The sequence below is a fragment of the Bubalus bubalis genome, chromosome 19, assembly GCF_019923935.1.
Source record: "Bubalus bubalis isolate 160015118507 breed Murrah chromosome 19, NDDB_SH_1, whole genome shotgun sequence".
In the NCBI taxonomy this organism is placed as follows: Eukaryota; Metazoa; Chordata; class Mammalia; order Artiodactyla; family Bovidae; genus Bubalus; species Bubalus bubalis.
In genome coordinates this window covers 13,407,913-13,428,036 of record NC_059175.1, presented here as the reverse complement: position 1 = coordinate 13,428,036, position 20,124 = coordinate 13,407,913, and the positions used below count along the sequence as shown (strand labels likewise).

The 20,124-nt window shown below is 39.4% G+C and overlaps 1 protein-coding gene across 2 annotated transcripts in view; it reads left to right on the top strand.

Moving 5' to 3' along the window:
- Positions 1–453: 453 nt before the first annotated feature.
- The window catches only part of ERBIN (erbb2 interacting protein), a 132,583-nt gene continuing 112,912 nt past the window's right edge, over positions 454–20,124 (top strand). For both annotated transcript variants that reach the window (XM_025270455.3, XR_006546617.2), the window contains exon 1: positions 454–948. The gene's annotated coding sequence lies outside the window, so the exon portion shown is untranslated. The remainder of the gene's footprint in view (positions 949–20,124) is intronic.

The window sequence follows — 20,124 nt, the reverse complement described above, 5'->3', positions numbered from 1 at the left end:
CTCCCCTCCCCGCCCCTCGCAGTCTCTCGCTCGAGTGAATGTGGCGCGGCGGCGCGGGACGCAGCCTCGGCCCCTGCCGCGGCCCCGCGAGCTCCTGAGGAGACGAAGCCGCCGCCTGCCCTCAGCCTTTGCACTTCCCGGGGGAGCCACCGCCGCCTGGGAAGAAGAACGAGGAGGGGCGCGAGGGGACGGCGGCGGGAAAACGGGAGGAGGAGGAGAAGAGGGCTCGAGGGCGAGGAGGGAAGGCGGGGAGGGACGGACGGAAGGACGGACAGCCCGACGGACGGCCCGGGGAGGGGGCCGCCATCGAGCCAGCCCGGCCCCTCGGCTCCGGCTCGGGGCGGCCGCGGCGGCGGCGGCGGCGGCGCAGGCGAAGGGCGCGGCAGGCTCTATCGAGACAATAACCCCGCCGCCCGGCTCCGGGGGCGGCGGCAAGGAGGAGGTGGCGGCCTAGCGCGACCGCGGCTCTCCCAGCGCCGCGGCGACGTCTTCGCCCCCGCCGGCCGGGTTCGGCCGCCGTCCGGTATCGGGGCGCGCGGGTCGCCCGGAGTCCCAGGCTCGGGGCGCACGCCCCCTCCCCTCGCCCTCCCCGGCGCGCGTGGAGCTGGTTTTCCGGGTTCCCCTGGACCGAGCTGGATCCTTCTGTTCGCCAAGGCAGGAAGTGAGTTTCGCACGGTAATTCCGGGCGGTGTCACGAGTGAAAAGTTTTTTTCTCGGCGGGGATCCTAGTTGGGGCTGGGAAACTCCTGCAAAACTCGAGACCGGGAAACCAGCCCGCGCGTCCCAGCCCCCACCAAAGCCACCTACTCTTCCTACTGCGGGAGGCCACTCCACATCCGCTCTCACCGGAGAGAAATTGGGCTGGATCCGAAGTGACTAATGAAGGGAAGGAAATCATGTCAGGCGAAGCCTTGAAAAAGCTGCCTTGAGACACTGCCCGACCGAAAGGTAAATTTCACGAGAAGTGTCTACGAGCCACAAAGCTCCCGGGCCAGAAAAGAGAGGAAACTTTAGTGTTTTTCGGTTTTTTCTCAAGTTCCCCTAAATTCTCCTTTTCTGATGTCGAACGGGATAGTGTTTTAGGTGCTGAATAGTAAGATGTTACTCCCTCTTTGGTTATTTTATAAGAGGTTGTAAGAATGAGGTGGGACGAAAAGTTTTAAGCAATCCGAAGAAGAGTGCCTTTGTTTGGCACAAGGTCCAGAAGTCTTAGATTCCTGGAACATATACACTGTGTATATTTCTGATTCATTAAGTTGCTGAACCTGGCAACTTTTGTTTTGGAAGAAAGTTAGGTCCCTGCAGGGAGCGATTTGCTGCTGCTGAGATGGCTGCCACATTTGTTTATACTGTTACCGATTACTTGGCCTTTGCGTTTAATTGTATCTATATAGATTTGTTTTTAGTAGCAGTCTTTATGGATATATTTCATTGAGTTTTATGAAACAGAAACCTTTGCCATTCTTAGTCGTTTTTCTAGGTGGGTAATAAATAGATTTCTTCAATAACTTGTTCCTTTCAGACATTTAGAACTTGATAATATTTGTTTGGTTAATTAATTGAAAACAACTGTCGGCTAGGTTTTTCTTCTTACTGAGAATAGAAAAAGGAGGGAGTAAGTATTGTCGATAAAGAGTGTTACAATTAAAAACACACGTAAACACCTGTGAAATAGTTTGGTTTGTTGGGACTTAGGTGCAATTCAAAAGAGGACACAGAGGAAGGAAAGTAAAACGCTTACAACAATTTTCATGGGCATCACAGTGATTATGATAAACATCTGTGCTTTTGGAATAGTACAGTATTTACATTTTTGTGTTGGCCCGAATGTTTTGGCCGCCTAAGAGCTGATGAGTATCTATGGTGGGGGCAGGGGTTATTGAAGCATGGGAGACATTCCACCAGTCATAAATACAAACACTTCTGAACCAATCGGTAGTCTTTATAGATCAAACCAGTTTTGGTCGCAGCAAACACAAAACGGTTTCTTCAGTGGTGTTTTAATGTGTCTTTTTAAGGTTGGTTTTTTTCCGTTTGTACTTTTGTGGTAAAGGGAGGTGAAAGATTATACTATGCTTTTGAATAAATATTAAATAAGTATGGTATTTGGTTGGTAGGCATATCTTAAATATAAACGGATGTTTAATTGCCCATGCTACCTCAAGAAAGAATAGTTGGCTTTCTTTAGTTCAAAGGAGAGAAAAGTTAGGTCATAAAGGACTGAATCAAATTATTTCACAAATACATTTCAAAATGGGAATCTTTCACCTCTGTTTTGAATTTTTCCCTAAAGCTTAATCTCTAGAACGCCTTTAAAATTTTTTTAAATTGTTGCTAAGATTTGTGAACCATCAGGTAATTCCTGTTAAGTCAAAGTAACTTTATCAGGAAATTTAAAGTAGTTAACTGATCGACTTTATGATTTTGGAACATATCATTAGGCAACGAAAGAGGTTATTCTTGGGCATCTGAAAGAGGGGAACAAAATAAATGGCATTGAACTTCAGTCTCCTTATATGGTTTATACTTGGCTTCAGAGCAACAAAGCCTTAATAGAGCAAGTCTTTTATAGAGAGCTATCACTTTGCAAAAATGTTTCTCTGCATTAGTACATTTTACTTATAGAAAGAATTATAGCCCTGGAAAATACCTACTTAAATCCCTGTTTTTAGATACAGTTCTTGAATTTTCTTTTTCCCTTGGGGGAGGAGCAATAGTATGTTTAAATGCAGACTTAGTTTGGTATTGAATTAACTTAAAGGAATTTTAGGTTTTAATGTATTATCAAACTATTTTTCAAAATCTTGTTTAAAATGTGACCGTGGTTTAAAAAGATTAAAAAAATGATAATTAAAATATTTTAAAATGGCTTCAAAATTTGGATATTCTTAATATTCTTAGAGTTTTCTTGGATTAAATTGGCAAATCTAGAGTACTTCCAAGGTGTCTGTACAAAATGCACACTGAATGGCCTGTTTATTGAAGGTACTCAAGAGTTTTCCATGGTGATAAACTTAATCTTTCCAACTAATTGATTCAAATATTATATTAGGAAGTCTGCCTGTTGTTTGAGAACAAGCTATTACAAATTTTTCATGTCTAAAAAGCTTACAGAGGTTCATATATAGAAAACAAATTTTTTATTGCATGTTTTTTCTTAATAAAGTAACTATAATTAGTGATATTTCATATATATTGTTGGTAAATCTCTAAAATTCAGTTATTTTAGTGATATTGGTATTGGACTTTTGGTATAAACAACACCTTACTATAAGACAGTCATGAAAATTTCAGAAAATTAGGTGCATATTTGGCCATTTATTTTAAATAATAGCTTATAGATGACACAGTTTAGAATTTAAGTTGTTTTTGGTTTAGAAATAGATTATGGCAGTGTTTATAAAGTATTTGGGCTAATGCAGATTTTAGTAATGTTGGATAGGAAAGTAATTTTTCCTTTTGTAATTGCTACTTATCTAGATTGTCTTTAAACAGACTTTGTTGACTGCATTTTTATTTTGACTCTTACCCTTGCTCATCCATTTCTCTATCACGTTGTGTTTTTTTGGGGGGGTGGGGAACACGTATGTTATAAATTCCTAAAGAAGCCTTTCTCTTTTCCTTTCCTGATAACATATATTGTACCTGTGTTTAGTTCTTCATAAGAAATTATTCAGTTTTTGAATGCACACTATTTACCACGAAAAAATCTGTGTGTGAATTATGCTCTATAATACCTACTTTCGAATTGTCTAAGGAAATAAGCTCAGCATTTCTGCTTTCCACTTTTTCTGTGATTTTACTCCCTATTATTTTTATTTGTGCCTGTAGTCACTTGAATGGTAGTACACCCATTAGATTTAACTTTTAACTTTTTCTGTCTTGTTTCCTAATTGTAAAGGAGAAATCTAGCTTTACTCAGCATTCTTCTCTAATTCCTTTATCTTCCTATTTTTATAGTTAGCTTCATTTACTTCCCCTATTCACTCCATGTTCAGCTTCTGTTTTTTTAATTATACTTGGCTCCGTCTCCCATTTCTGAACTTTACCAGTTTATGCTGACTACTTCAAAAATTGTTTAAAAGATGAGTAGAAGACATTTGGTCAGTTCCACTGAACTTTCAACATCCCTTTTCATTCCCACTCAATTTACATGCCAATATTTAACCTAATACTCCTCAGTATATTTTGTTTTAATTTTACTTTGTTTCCTCATTTCTTTTTTCTCTTCAATATCCCTAAAATAACCTCTGTTAAGATAATATCGTGTTACTATGTATTCTTATGTTAAGGAACCCCCTTTACCTTCTTGCTGTATTATGCTTTTGGCCTCTTACAGCACTAAAGCTTATTCTTCTGTATCTCCCTTCTCTATTCCTTTACTTCTTCTCAGATTAGGTGTCTTATTTGTCAGTGTCTAAATTTTTGAAATTGCCTTCTTTTATCTTGTTATGAAATAGCATGAAATTCTGTCACTTATTTTATTCTTCTCACTTCAAATTTTTCCAGGTACCATTGGATGAAGGCCATGCCAGGCTTTATAATCGACAGTGTATAGAAATAGAAAAGAATAGAAAAGAATATCTAAAAATTAAGTTAATAAAAGAAGATTCTACTTATCTGGAGATTATTTACTTGTAGAATGTGGTATAAAAAATTGAAAATAACAAAGATATTTAAGTAATCAAAATAGATGTAATAAAATCTGGGGGCTTCATTCCTAGGGGCATCCTTATTCACAGCACATTTGTTTTTGATTATACTGAGCTGTTTCTTGCCTTTCATGTACTAGAAGAGGTGAGAAAGCACATTGACAACATCATGAAGCTAGGGACTATGCTACAATGAGAGAATAGAAAAGTGGAAAAAAGACTAACTTAGAAAACAGAGTAGTCTCACATTGCAAGGAATATAGCCCATGTTTTGTAGTAACTAAATGGGAAGTAACTTTTAAAAATTGTATAAAAATAAAAAATTTAAATAATCTCAGCTTGCTTTAGGGAAGAGTGCTATATACATTTTATTTGTCGTTGGGAGGATTCACTCAATTATAGCATAGTAAAATTACAAGTAATAGTAATTAGCCCTAAAGCAGCTGTTCTCAAACTTTTTATTCTTAGGATTCCTTTACTCTTAAAATTTGCCGAGAACCCCACAGAGGTTTAGTTTACATGGGTTATATTTATTTTATTTCCTGTATTACAGAGTTTAACAAATTAATTAAATAAACCATTGTGTGTTAGTGTAACACTTTTAACAAAAATATAACTGTTTCCCAAAACAAATAGTGGCATTATTATATGTATTTGTAAGGCTCTTGTGTCTGGTTGAATAGAAAACACTTTGATTCTCGTATCTGCTTCAGCATTCAATCTTGTAGTATACCGTTTTGGTTGAAGTATATGAAGAAAATCCAGTATCATACAGACATATGGTTGGAAAAGGGAGAGCGATTTTAGCCAAAACTTGGCAAGTGGTAGTTGGTTCAACCTGCAGTGTTGAATCTGAAATCATATTAATGAATTTCCATTTCTTGTTTCCTGAAAGTCCATGGTGTAGCTTGCACTTAGAATGAATCTTTTGCCTGTTTACGATTTTGTAACACCATGTATTGGTTGTTTGGGAAATATTGGTTCGTTGAGTTAGTACATTTTTCCCCAAAAGTTGACACATTTCATTTTGCAGTAATAAAATCAGAAAACTTGTTAATGTCACAAGTGATCTCATTAATATGAAGCTGTCAAGCTCAGGGTGGCAGATAAAAAGTTTTCCAGAATTCTGAATTTTCACTTGGAAGCTCAAATACTCATCATTGGTAACAAATACTGTCAGTGTTTTCCCCTTGAAGTTACAGGCTTACTTGGTTTATTTTTGAGAAAATGTCTGCCAAATTCCTAAATCTGTATAACCATAGTTTCTCATTCTCTTTAAGGTCAAAATGTTGTTCCATTAAAAAAAAAAAAAAAAAAAAAGGCTAGTTTACTTTATAAGTCTAAGTCCTTTTCCTCAAGATTGCCAATTCTCTACAGAATATGAAGAAGACATATATTGAAGAGTTGAGAATTAATAAAATTATTATTTTATTGGAGGGGAAATTCTGTGGCAGTCCAGTGGTTAGGACTCCATGCTTTTACTGCTGATGGTCCAAATTTGATCCATGCTGAAAAAGTTATTTTTTTACTGCTTCATTAAAGATATCCTTAAGTGTTTGAAAAGAAATCTGTGAGTATATAATGCTGCTAGTCTAGCTTAATTTCACTGCCTTTGTGCTAAGATACTAGAGATTTTACCTACCATTGCGTTAATATAGTGGGAAAGGGTAAATGATGTTATAATATTAGGATGAAATAGTTTAGACCTTGAAAATTCCTTGAAAGTGTCTCAGGACTTCCCTGGCTCATTGCTCACACTTTTGAGAACTTAGGTGGATGTTGGGACTGTAGAGCTCTTGTTATTTGATGTTTCCCCATCCCCCCATTCTGGGAGAATCCTCTGGCGTGATTGTTTAATTCATTAATTTGGTCTTCAGTTCTTTTTAATTATTACATTACTTTTGGGGAAGAAAAGTAGAGTTTCTAAGAACTCTTGCCTTTTTTTTTTTTATAGGAATTGATTTTTATTTTTTAGTGTTATTTTTGGTCGACATGTATTTGAATCTCTGCTACGTATATTGTGTGTGTGTGTGTGTGTGTGTGTGCGCGCGCGCGCGCGCGTGCCAGTCTCTTTGTGTCGGTCTCTTGGTGACCCCATGGACTATAGCCTGCAAGGCTCCTCTGTCCTTGGAATTTTCCAGGCAAGAGTACTAGAGTGGGTTGCCGTTTCCTCCGCCAGGGGATCTTCCTGACCCAGGGATTGAACCCAGTCAAGAAGTATAGTACTTTTACATTATCTTGTTTTTGCTCTATTAAAAATACAGGAAGTTTGTTCCTATTGTGCTTGGAATTTATATCATGCTTCTGGTTTTTCCTCAGATGTTAGATTTTTCGAAGTTTTATATTACTTACGGTGCAGACTATACCGTATTGGTCATTTAAGTATTTCCCCAGGCCAAATGAGTCCCTGTTCTTCTGTCTTTGGTCTGGTTAGCTAATGGGTTTCTCCTTAGGGTAGCTTGTCCTCTTACACATATTTCCTGTCCCTTGGGAAATAATATTCCCCTATTTTCACAGTTAAACTGTCCAAGTGTCGTATCTCCCACAGTATAGAGAGAGCTCCATGGCTGGAGGCCTTAGCCATGCAGCTGTTCTACTATGGTTTTATTACCTGGCTCACTGCCCAGGACACACTTCTCCCAATTCTTCTTGCTAAGAAAAACTTACCCTTTTTGGAGATCCCACTTTATGCTTGTTTTGTGTATCTGGTTCTTCAAATGTGCTTGTTGTCTACCCTACCCTCCCACCAACTCCATGTCCCAATCCACTTTTTCTTTTGTGCAAATTCCTTTCTGTTCTTTTCTGAAGATGTACCGCTCTTAGGTTTTTACTTTGCCAACAAAGGTGCATCTAGTCAAGGCTATGGTTTTTCTAGTGGCCATGTATAGATGTGAGAGTTGGACTGTGAAGAAAGCTGAGTGCCGAAGAATTGATGCTTTTGAACTGTGGTGTTGGAGAAGACTCTTGAGAGTCCCTTGGACTGCAAGGAGATCCAGCCAGTCCATCCTAAAGGTGATCAGTCCTGGGTGTTCATTGGAAGGACTGATGCTAAAGCTGCAACTCCAATACTTTGGCCATCTCATGCGAAGAGTTGACTCATTGGAAAAGACCCTGATGCTGGGAGGGATTGGGGGCAGGAGGAGAAGGGGACGACAGAGGATGAGATGGCTGGATGGCATCACCGACTCGATGGACTTGAGTTTGAGTGAACTCCGGGAGTTGGTGATGGACAGGGAGGCCTGGCGTGCTGCAATTCATGGGGTCACAAAGAGTCAGAACTGAGCGACTGAACTGATAGATAATTTTAAGCTTTTAAAAAATTTTAAACACATCTTTATTAATCAAAATAGGAACCATTGCAGTCAACATATTTTTGTCAGTGAGAAATAAGTTTGTTTATTGCTGTCCATGCTTTGGGAATTGGCAGACTCTTGGAAAGCATTTTCTTTCTTTTTTTCCTCCAGACTTGAAACTTTTTATTTTATGTTGGAGTACAGCTGATAAACAGTTTGGTTGTAGTTTAGGTGAACAGGGAAGAGACTTAGCCATACGTGTACATGTTTCCATTCTCCCCCAACCACCCTCCTATCCAGGGATTTTTTTGGTAATTTTTTTCATATTTTAAAATTTGGAACAATGACAGATACACAGAAAAGTTGGAAGCATAGTGCAAATAACTTTTTTGTTCCTGTCAACCTGATGCCTCATCACCTCTAAATACTTTAATGCTTATTTCCTACAAATAAGGGCATTCTCCTACATAATAACATCATAACTATCAAAATTAGGAAGTTAATCCATTACTAACATCTCAATTTGACAAGTCACTCTAATGTCTTTTAGATTAAAAGTATCCAGTTTAGAACCATACATACATATAATGTAATCATACATTACATTTAGTTATATTCTTTAGTCTTCTTTAATCTGGAACAATTTTAATTTTTACTTTCAGGGGATTTGATACTTTAAAGATTATAGATCTTTTTTAAAAATAAACCTTAATTTGCATTTTTTCTGACATTTAATTAGATTTTGATTAGAGTTTCATGGCAGGATTATCATGGAAGTGATTTTGGATTCTTGTATCTTATTAGGTGGCAAGCAATTTCAGTTGTCCCATTACTGATAGGAATTGGTTATGTAACTAAGATTGTAACTGCTAGACATCTATGTCAAGGTACTCCTTCTTCATTTGTAATTATTAAATATTTTGGGACTGAGTATTGAAACTATGTAAATATTTTGTTCCTCATCAGATTTTTAATTTATTTATTTACATTTATCTATTCATGATTACCTGTTATATTCACTGATTTATAATCCATTATCATTTATTGTGATGCTCAAATTGTTGATTTTGCTGGTGAGAACCCCTTCCAGCTGGTTTATTTTCTTTTTGACATACTTTTATTTTCTTTCTTCCTTCTTTGAGCACTTTTTTTGTATCTAGCGCAATATGCTGTTCCAGACTTACCTTCAAACCTGCTGCTTCAGTTATTTTTGGTGGAAAGTGGTACTTAGAAGCCAAAATCAGGGCACTTCTTGTGCTTGCTGCTCTTGGGGTGTTTCTTCTCCTGGCCTTCTTAGTGTATAGAACTAGGGAATATTTTTATGTGCACAGACATTCATATCTATATTTCTGTAAATACAGAATGATTTCACAATGATACTGCCAATTCTAGTCTAGCACCACAGAGTTCACTCTAGTGTTTTCCCTTTCCATATTTGTAACCTTTCTCTGCTAGTGAGAACTAGTTTTGTTTCTGTACTTTTTTTTTTTTTTTTTTTTTTTTTTGGTGAGTGAGATGAGGTAAGCATTTCATAAGACAGACATTTTTAGCTACAAGGCCCTGTAGTTCAGTTAATTTTTGAAGTATTTATAAAGGGATAAAATTCTAAAATGTAGCACATTGTAAAATACACTTGGGTGAAGTATTTCATTCCATAGTAATTCCAGGTTACTGTATGAAAGGGGGATGGAATGAATCAGTACTTTTATAGTGTAGATTGGATAGGTTACTTGTGGAGATAATGTTGGGGCTTGATTTTAGTATGAATGCAGTGATTTTGGTGCAACTGTGTTTTTCCATATGAAAGTTTTATTTTTACATAATTCCAAAGTTTGGAATTACCTTACCTTACCTTCTTGATAATTGTGTCCTTGGAATTTCAATCTGTAGACCAGTAGACCAATTCTAGAATCCTGTGCGGTGGGGTGAAAGAAAGTTGTGTCATTTGTATTAGGGCTAACACAAGAAACCTGTAATCTCAAAATGAATCTCCTTACCAAGGCTATCACCTAGTCTAGAATAAGTTAGTTTGACTTGCCCCATCTCTGAAGATTATGGAAGTGATTTTAGAGGTATATTGGGATATTATTTTGTGACTAGAATAGATTTATTCTTAGTCTTCTAGGAAAAGATAAGAATCCTGGCAGCAACAAATGGATTCTTTGGGTGCCCTGTTAATCTCTGGAGACTTCAAAAGATTTAGTTGATTGTCCTGGGGCTAACTGCAGAATATTAGCGTGTGTATAGTAGATGCAGTTCGACCCATGAGAGATACCTGATAGCAACATAATGTCCTGTCTGCTCTTTCTTTTGAAAACTGTTCCTAAACCAGAAACAGTCTGGGAGTCTGTCTTCTTTATCTCTTTGAACTTGATTACCGAAATGAGTACCATTTCTATCAGTTCTGTCTTTTAGGTATGTGTAGAGTGAAATACTTCAGGGTAGGGCTTCCCTAGTGGCTCAGATGGTAACAAATCTACCTGCAATGCAGGAGACCCAGGTTTGATCCCTGGGTCGGGAAGATCCCTGGAGAAGGAAATGACAGCCCATTCCAGTATTCATGCCTGGAAAATTCCATAGAGGAGCCTGGTGGACTACAGTCTGTGAGGTCTCAAAAGAGTCAGACACAACCAAGCAATTAACACTTTCAGGCTTGGAGGGCTGGACAAGGTACAAGCAGTGAGAGACTTTTGTTAGGTAAAGCACTAAAACAGTTACCTTAATTTTTTTTATTGTTTATAAAATACAGAAATTTATAATATAGAAGATGAAAATTCCATATACTTCTATCTCCCAGAGATTCTCAGTGTGTTGTGTGTTCTCTGGAGACTTCTATATGTATTCTAACATGTAAGTGTACATATATGTACATGTCTAAGTATCTTTAGATAAAAATGGAAGATGAAATATTTCAGTGTAAGAGATTATAATAGGTATGTATGTATATGTTAATTAGCATTAATATTTCTAGGTTGTTACACGTGTCGATGAAAAATTAATCAGTCAGTCTAAGAATTGGAAAATTTTATTCGTGCCAAATTTAAGGACTATAACCCAGAAAGAGCATCTCAGAAAGCTCTGAGAACTGTCCCGCCCATTAGAAGTCAACACATGGTTTATATAAGCTTTTTTGAGACAGCGGGCTGTACATTAAATGAAGTATTATTGGCAGTTTACATAATCCACATTTAAGCACCATCGAGGTGGGTCATGTGACCCTTTATAAGATCAAGAAGGAATATTATCCTTTGAGTTGTCCTGTTGTTGGGAGAATGGTGGTTTTTTGGCTACACTGGGTCTTCATTGTTGTGCATGGGCTTTCTCTGATGGTGGCGAGTGGAGGCTGCTCTCTGATTGCAGTGCACAGGCTTCTCGTGGCGGTGGCTTGTCTGGTTGCCAGCACAGTCTCTTGGGCTCGCAGGCTTCAGTAGTTGCAGCCCATGGGTTTAGTTGCCCCATGGCATGTGGAATCTTTCTGGACCAGGAATCAAACCAGTGTCCCCCTGCATTGTCAGGCTGATTCTTAACAACTGGGCATCCAGGAGAATGTTGCTGTTTATGGTTGAGCAGGTATGCCTGTTGATAGGGGAGGTTTGGTCAAAATGCAAAATGAGGATACACAACGTACAGAGACTAAAGGGTAGAGAAAATGCTTATGTTTAAATTTTTCTTGGCATAAATATGAATTTTATTTCATATTCATGACAGTGCTGTGCAAAATATAGGTTTATTCTTATACTTTTTTTAAAAATAATTATACTTATTTTTGGCTGTGCTGGGTCTTCATCATTGCGCAGGCTTTTCTGTGGTTGAGGCAAGCAGGGTCTACTCTCTAGTTGAGGTGCGTGGGCTTCTCAGTGTGGTGGCTTTCCTTGTTGTGGAGCATAGGCTCTAGGCACACAGGCTTCAGTACTTGCAGCACATGGGCTCAGTATTTGCGGCTCCTGGCCTTCAGAGCACTGGCTCAGTAGTTGGGGCACATGGGCTTAGTTGTTCCGCAGCAAGTGGGATCTTCTCAGATCCGGCATTGAACCCATGTCTCCTGCATTGGCAGGTAGATTCTTTACCCCTGAGCCCTCAGATAAGCCTCTATTCTTGTATTCCTTGTATGTAAGTTTTTACACTGTTATATAGATTTTTTTTTTTGGTGGATAAATACCAAAAGTGCATTTGCTGTATGTGTAGTTGAAATTGATTGATAGATTTTCTCTGAAGAGTTTGTATCCGTTTATACTTCACCTGACCTGCCTCTTGAGAAATCTGTATGCAGGTCAGGAAGCAACAGTTAGAACTGGACATGGAACAACAGACTGGTTCCAAATAGGAAAAGGAGTATGTCAAGGCTGTATATTGTCACCCTGCTTATTTAACTTATATGCAAAGTACATCATGAGAAACGCTGGACTGGAAGAAACACAAGCTGGAATCAAGATTGCTGGGAGAAATATCAATAACCTCAGATATGCAGATGACACCACCCTTATGGCAGAAAGTGAAGAGGAACTCAAAAGCCTCTTGATGAAGGTGAAAGTGGAGAGTGAAAAAGTTGGCTTAAAGCTCAACATTCAGAAAATGAAGATCATGGCATCCAGTCCCATCACTTCATGGGAAATAGATAGGGAAACAGTGGAAACAGTGTCAGACTTTATTTTTCTGGGCTCCAAAATCACTGCAGATGGTGACTGCAGCCATGAAATTAAAAGACGCTTACTCCTTGGAAGGAAAGTTATGTCCAACTTAGATAGCACATTCAAAAGCAGAGACATTACTTTGCCAACAAAGGTCCGGCTAGTCAAGGCTATGGTTTTTCCTGTGGTCATGTATGGATGTGAGAGTTGGACTGTGAAGAAAGCTGAGCGCCGAAGAATTGATGGTTTTGAACTGTGGTGTTGGAGAAGACTCTTGAGAGTCCTTGGACTGCAAGGAGATCCAACCAGTCCATTCTGAAGGAGATCGGCTCTGGGATTTCTTTGGAAGGAATGATGCTAAAGCTGAAACTCCAGTACTTTGGCCACCTCATGGGAAGAGTTGACTCATTGGAAAAGACTCTGATGCTGGGAGGGATTGGGGGCAGGAGGAGAAGGGGACGACAGAGGATGAGATGGCTGGATGGCATCGCTGACTCAATGGATGTGAGTCTGAGTGAACTCTGGGAGTTGGTGATGGACAGGGAGGCCTGGCGTGCTGCGATTCGTGGGGTCGCAAAGAGTCGGACATGACTGAGTGACTGAACTGAACTGAACTGATACGTCACCAATAGTATATGAGAGTACCTCACTATAAGCATTCTTGAACAAATTGGATATTAGCTATCCTAAAATATTTGTATAAATCTGAGACAGGCAGTGTAGTATGGTTTATATATAATTTAGGCTTTGGAGTCAGATTGCTACTTACTGATTGTGACTGCCAAGTTAAATGTAAAAATTATTTTAGAAATATTACATATTTGTATGTCTTTTGTGTTGTACATGAATTTGGTTGATTTGTTGCTTATATACTTTGGTGGTGGTGTTTGCTATATAGTAGTTTAAATTTTAACATAGTCAAGTTTGTCAGTTTTTATGCATTTTTGGGTTTAATGGTATTATAGGAAGGATTAATACCAGGATTATAAAAATAATAACTTGTTTTCTTACTTCGGCTTAAGGAGTGAAGTAATTATCGAGATTTATTCTCTCCACATTTCTAACTAGGTGTAACACCATTTGTTGAATAAATCATCTTTTTACTTCTAAAAAGTCTATCTTTATCAATAGTAAATTCCCAAATACACTTAATCTTTATCAAGGTTTTCTTTTTCTTTTTTAATACTATGCTGTCTTGGCTCTCCCCTCCCCCATTATAGTATTCTTAATATCTGGGAGTGTCAGTTTATTACTCTACTTTGGAAAACATTTGCCAGGTGGACTTGAATCATTAAGTTCTACAAATACTTCTTGTGTTTATCTTGATTGAGAATGCTTGAATTTATAGATTAGTTTAAGAAGTAATTGATACCATTAGAATAGCATAGCTTTTTCTAGGAAAGTAAATTTTCCATTTATTTAACACTTTATGCTCTTCAGTTGATTTTACGATTTTCTTCTTGTTATATCCAGTGGTTTTTTTTTTTTTATTAGTATGTGTAATACTGTGAGGAATTATGTTGGTTTTTGTTGTTGTTGTTAAGCTTATTTCCAAAAAACTTAATGGAGGGGAAGGTGAGAGCTGCTGTTGCTGTGAATGGGGCTATTTCTTTAATTGTATTATCTGGATACTTAAATAGAAGGAGGAGATTGATTTCTCATGTTTATTACCTACTGCATTCTACTGAAGACTTTAAAAAATCACTAATACATTTTTAGATGGTATGCTTGGATCTGCCAGTAATAGCACTTTTTAAAAAATTGAATAATAAATTATTAAATTGTATATTCTCATGTTTCATAATTTAATATGGATACTCACAAGTATTTAATAACCTGTCTTTTTTAACTGAAAAATTCTTCCCTCGTTTTCTTTCATTGCTTAAGATCATCCTCCAAGATGAGGATAGCAGTCTGATTAATCTTCGAAAGGGATTTTTATTATTGCCCAGGAGTTTCCATTTAATCATACTACACTTTCTTCCTCTAGCATTGTCTGACTGAGGGATGGGAAAGGGAACAAGAAAACTTGCTAAACTCTTGAGGTTGATTTAAGTAGAAGTTGGTTCCTTCTATCACTGTTCTGCCCTTTAACTGCCTGTTGACAGTAACTTCAGTGGTATGAGAATGGCTTCTTGAATATTGTTTTTCCTTGACTGCTTTTTTATTTATTTCTGAGAAAAATGCTACTACTTACAAACATTTCCCTTGAACTCTTAGTATGTTACTGTGATGCAGAGTAGTAATTATGTATATCTTTTAATGATAGTTATTTTGGTCCTTTATTTGATTATAATATTAAACTCCAGCTTTGTAGTTTATACACATAGTAAATGTTTCCCAAGAGATCTTTGCCACTGCTTACTGCACCCTAGGGCAGCAGTCCCCAACCTTTTTGGCACCAGGGACCAGTTTCGTGGAACACAATTTTTCTATAGACTGGAGACCGGGACAGGGTGGTTTCAGGGTGATTCAAGGCATTACATTTATCGTGCATTTCATTTCTATTACTATTAAGTTATGCTATATAATGAAATTATTATACAAGTCACCATAATGCAGAGTCAGTGGGATCCCTGAAGTTGTTTTACTGCAACTAGACAGTCCCATCTGGGGGTGATGGGAGACATTGAAACAAAAGTGTGTCCAGTCTTTGTCCAGTCTACTCTGTAATCTCGTTTTGGTTGCTTCACTGCAGAAAACCCTGCTTCACAAAGATAGGATGTTGAAAGTGGAAGCAGGCTTTTCTGTGCTTTTGTGGAAATCTAAGGATATTCTGCCTTGACTTTAATCTAGAGTGGATGGAGGTTTGAAGTCGTCTCATACTTTTAGGGGAGAAGGCAATGGCACCCCACTCCAGTACTCTTACCTGGAGAATCCCATGGACAGAGGAGCCTGGTAGTCTGCAGTCCATGGGGTCGCGAAGAGTCGGACGACTGAGCGACTTCCCTTTCACTTTTCACTTCCATGCATTGGAGAAGGAAATGGCAACCCACTCCAGTATTCTTGCCTGGAGAATCCCAGGGACGGGGGAGCCGGGTGGGCTGCCATCTATGGGGTCGCACAGAGTCGGACACGACTGAAGTGACTTCGCAGTAGCAGCAGCAGCATACTTTTAGGACCACTGTTATTTGCGGTCTCCAACAGTTGATCTTTTCTAGCTTGGACAAAGTAAGTTCACCTGGCTCATTCACAAATGGGTTGTGGATCCATTCTTTTCCAGTATTGGGGTTGTTTGTGGTTGAGAAGTAATGGTCAAACTCTTTTGAAAGCTGACATAGGTGATAACATGGCTTGGGAGAAAGAAGGCCCAGGCTCAGTCTCTTTCAAAATCTCTACTAATGTTTGAAACGTGAAAAATCCCAATGTCCACTCATTGCCCCATAATTCTAGTTTAGCTTTGAGTACAGCCACTTTATCTGCCGGCTGGAACACAGTTGTTCTCCCCTGAAGTGACAGATAGAGTTCATTGAGCAGGTTGAAAATGTCACACAGGCAAGTGTTGTGACCCATTTTGTGTCACTGAAATGTGCTGAGTGGTGACTGTTTTTCTAAAAGAAACCTCTGGAGTGGCTCTCGTAGTTCAGGAGCTCTGGCCAGTGAGCCACCTTTAGAATGCCATCTCACTTCTGTGTATAAGAGAAGATGTGTGTGCCCTGCATCCATGTCCTCTCAGAGCTGCACGAACAGACGTGAGTTAAGGGCATATACTTTAAGGTGGTTGACAGTTTTAATCACATCTTGCAAAATGTTAGGTTCAGGTGACATTTTTTGGCTAGCCAGCATTTCTCTATGGATGACACAGTGCATAGACTCTCATTCTGAAGCTACATCTTTGACCTGAGTAACTGTCTAGTCATGGCAGCTGGTCAGTCTGTGCATATGCTGACACAGAATGACCTATTCAGTTTTCCTGATGTCTAATCATTCAAAGACTCTGCAACTGTGGTGGTGTTGGCAACAAAAGTGCATATAACATATCCTCATGCACATCCTCCTGAAAATACAGCTCACAGAAACAAGTGTTGTTGCCTTGTCAATCTGGATTGCTTACCACAGTGACTCATTAATCCTCTCTAACAGTTGTGCCTCAGCATCCCCTGCTATTTCATCAGTTCATCTAGTTAACGGTGCTAGCCAAAAGAGGAACGCATGCCACCTTTTGAATTGCAGCCTCTCCTAAAAAGTTCTCTTCGCTAATAGTAAAAGCTTTGCTTTAATAAGGTGGTTAGGCACTAAGAATGATGCTCTCAGTGTAGACACAAGTAATGAAGTGGTGGACTTCAGTAATTGCTTCTGTTCATCATGTTCATGTTTCTTTATTTTGAGAAGTTCTTCGTATTTTTTTACTTGTGAAAAACTCCAAAGGCTTGTCTTTTAATGTAGAGTGCTTGGTCTCCATGTGGCAAAGCAGTTTTGAAGGTTTCATGGCTTTGTTGGATAGCTGGTCACTACATATTAGTCAAAGAGGCTTGGAGAATGTGAATCACCTGTTGCAGTGAACCCACAATTAAGTAGGACTCTTGGTATTTTCTTTTAAATCCAACTTTCTTTTTGTTGGCAGTCTTAGAGTCTTTTGCTGTCTAATCATTGGATCTTTCCTTCTTTTCAAAGAAGCTTTGTTTGTGTTTTGCTCATTTTGGCTAGAATTAGCTTGTGGGCTTACAAGAACTGTGACTGAGATAAGTATGCAGTGCAGGAGAGAGGCATGGACAGAAATGGTAAATAATTGGCGGGCCATGTGTGGACTAAATTAAGTGTTGGATTCTGACTTAAATCTTGCCACCAGATGTAGCTGTATAATTGAAATACGTCAACTCACTTGCCACTATAAAGTCTGCCACCAGATGCAGCTCAGTTATGACTTGCCATTCATGGATAAAATTTTGATAGGAGTCTGCAAGCAATTGATTTATTACGGTCTCTGTGCAGTCAAACCTCTCTGCTGATGATAATCCATATTTTCAGGCGCTCCCAGAGTGACTCACCTCCACCTCAGCTCCACCTCAGATCATCAGGCATTGGATCCTCAAAAGGAGCATGCAACATAGACCCCTTGAATGCATAGTTTAGAGTAGGGTTTGTGGTCCTGTGAGAATCTAATGCTGCCACTGATCTGATAGGAGGCAGAGCTCATGTGATAATTGGAGTGATCGGGAGCAGCCTGCTGCTCACCTCCTGCTGTGTGGCCTGATTCTTAATGGGCCACAGACCAGTACCAGTCATGCCCAGGGGTTGGGGACCCCTGCCGTTGGGTTTATTTTTGTTAGTTTCATGTATCAATGACCTTGATCTAATGTGGAAAATTCTGAAAGAGATAGGAATACCAGACCACCTGACCTGCCTTTTGAGAAATCTGTATGCAGGTCAGGAAGCAACAGTTAGAACTGGACATGGAACAACAGACTGGTTCCAAATAGGAAGAGGAGTTCGTCAAGGCTGTATATTGTCACCCTGCTTATTTAACTTATATGCCGAGTACATCATGAGAAACGCTGGACTGGAAGAAACACAAGCTGGAATCAAGATTGCCGGGAGAAATATCAATAACCTCAGATATGCAGATGACACCACCCTTACGGCAGAAAGTGAAGAGGAACTAAGCCTGTTGATGAAAGTGAAAGAGGAGAGTGAAAAAGTTGGCTTAAAGCTCAACATTCAGAAAATGAAGATCGTGGCATCCGGTCCCATCACTTCATGGGAAATAGATGGGGAAACAGTGGAAACACTGTCAGACTTTATTTATTTGAGCTGCAAAATCACTGCAGATGGTGACTGCAGCCATGAAATTAAAAGACACTTACTCCTTGAAAGGAAAGTTATGACCAACCTAGATAGCATATTCAAAAGCAGAGACATTACTTTGCCAACAAAGGTCCGGCTAGTCAAGGCTATGGTTTTTCCAGTGGTCGTGTATGGATGTGAGAGTTGGACTGTGAAGAAGACTGAGTGCCGAAGAATCGATGCTTTTGAACTGTGGTGTTGGAGAAGACTCTTGAGAGTCCCTTGGACTGCAAGGAGATCCAACCAGTCCATTCTGAAGGAGATCAGCCCTGGGATTTCTTTGGAAGGAATGATGCTAAAGCTGAAACTCCAGTACTTTGGCCACCTCATAGGAAGAGTTGACTCATTGGAAAAGACTCTGATGCTGGGAGGGATTGGGGGCAGGAGGAGAAGGGGACGACAGAGGATGAGATGGCTGGATGGCATCGCTGACTCAATGGACGTGAGTCTGAGTGAACTCTGGGAGTTGGTGATGGACAGGGAGGCCTGGGGTGCTGCGATTCATGGGGTCGCAAAGAGTCGGACATGACTGAGTGACTGAACTGAACTGAACTGAATAGGTAATTTGGTGTAAACAAAAGACATCCCCAGAATGGTGATATTTTCCTTAGATTCAGTGGATTTTATCACTGAAAGTGGCTTGCTGCTGCTGCTAAGTCGCTTCAGTCGTGTCCGACTCTGTGTGACCCCATAGACTGTAGCCTACCAGGCCCCCCAGTCTCTGGGATTCTCCAGGCAAGAACACTGGAGTGGGTTGCCATTTCCTTCTCCAATGCATGAAAGTGAAAACTGAAAGTGAAGTTGCTGTCATGTCCGACTCGTAGTGACCCCATGGACTGTAGCCTACCAGGTCCCTCTGTCCATGGGATTTAACAGGCAAGAGTACTGGAGTGGGGTGCCGTTGCTTACTAACAGTCTAATCTAGGTAACCATTCTTTTATCTTTAACAGAAGAGGAAACTTTTGGTCCAAAGCGGGGGATGAAATCCTAGAGGTCATGTAGTTGATTACTGACACAATGAGATTCAAAAAATAAATCTAGGGAAATCCCTGGCAGTCCAGTGGTGCTTTCACTGGTGTGGGCCCAGGTTCAGCCCCTGGTTAGGAAACTAAGATCCCACAGACTACTTGGCACCAAAAAAAAAAAAAAAGAATCCAAGTTCCCTGACTCTGTGGCTTTCCCTTATATCAGAATTTTCCTAGATATGTTCTGAAATAGTCTCTGTAGAAGAGCACTATTTTTAAAAAATTTGCCAAATGTTTATTTTTGCCTTCTTTCAGTTCTCATCTTCCCTGTCCCTTCCCCAGCTTTACTGAGATATAATTAACATGTAAGCGTTTTGATTTGATACACATATATTGCAATATGACTACCATCTTGGAGTTAGCTAATACCTCCATCACCTCATGTAATTACTTTTTCCTTTTTGTGTATTTAAGACCCACTCTCAGCAATTTTCAAGTATGTAGTGTTTGTCAGTTATAATCAATCACAGTGCTGTGCATTAGATTGCCCCAAACTAAATCCTTCCTTCCTACTCACTAACCCCACCCCCTCCCTAGAGACCCTGCTTTCAGTTCTTCTGGGTGTATACCCAGAAACAGAATTGTTGAAACATATAATAATTTCATTTTTAGTTTTTTGATGAACTGCCATATTTTCCACAGTTGGCTGTACTGTTTTACATTTCTGCCAGCAGAGCCCAAGTGGTCTAATAAGAGCTTTAATTTCAGTACATCCTTGTCAGCACTTACTTCTGTTTTGTTT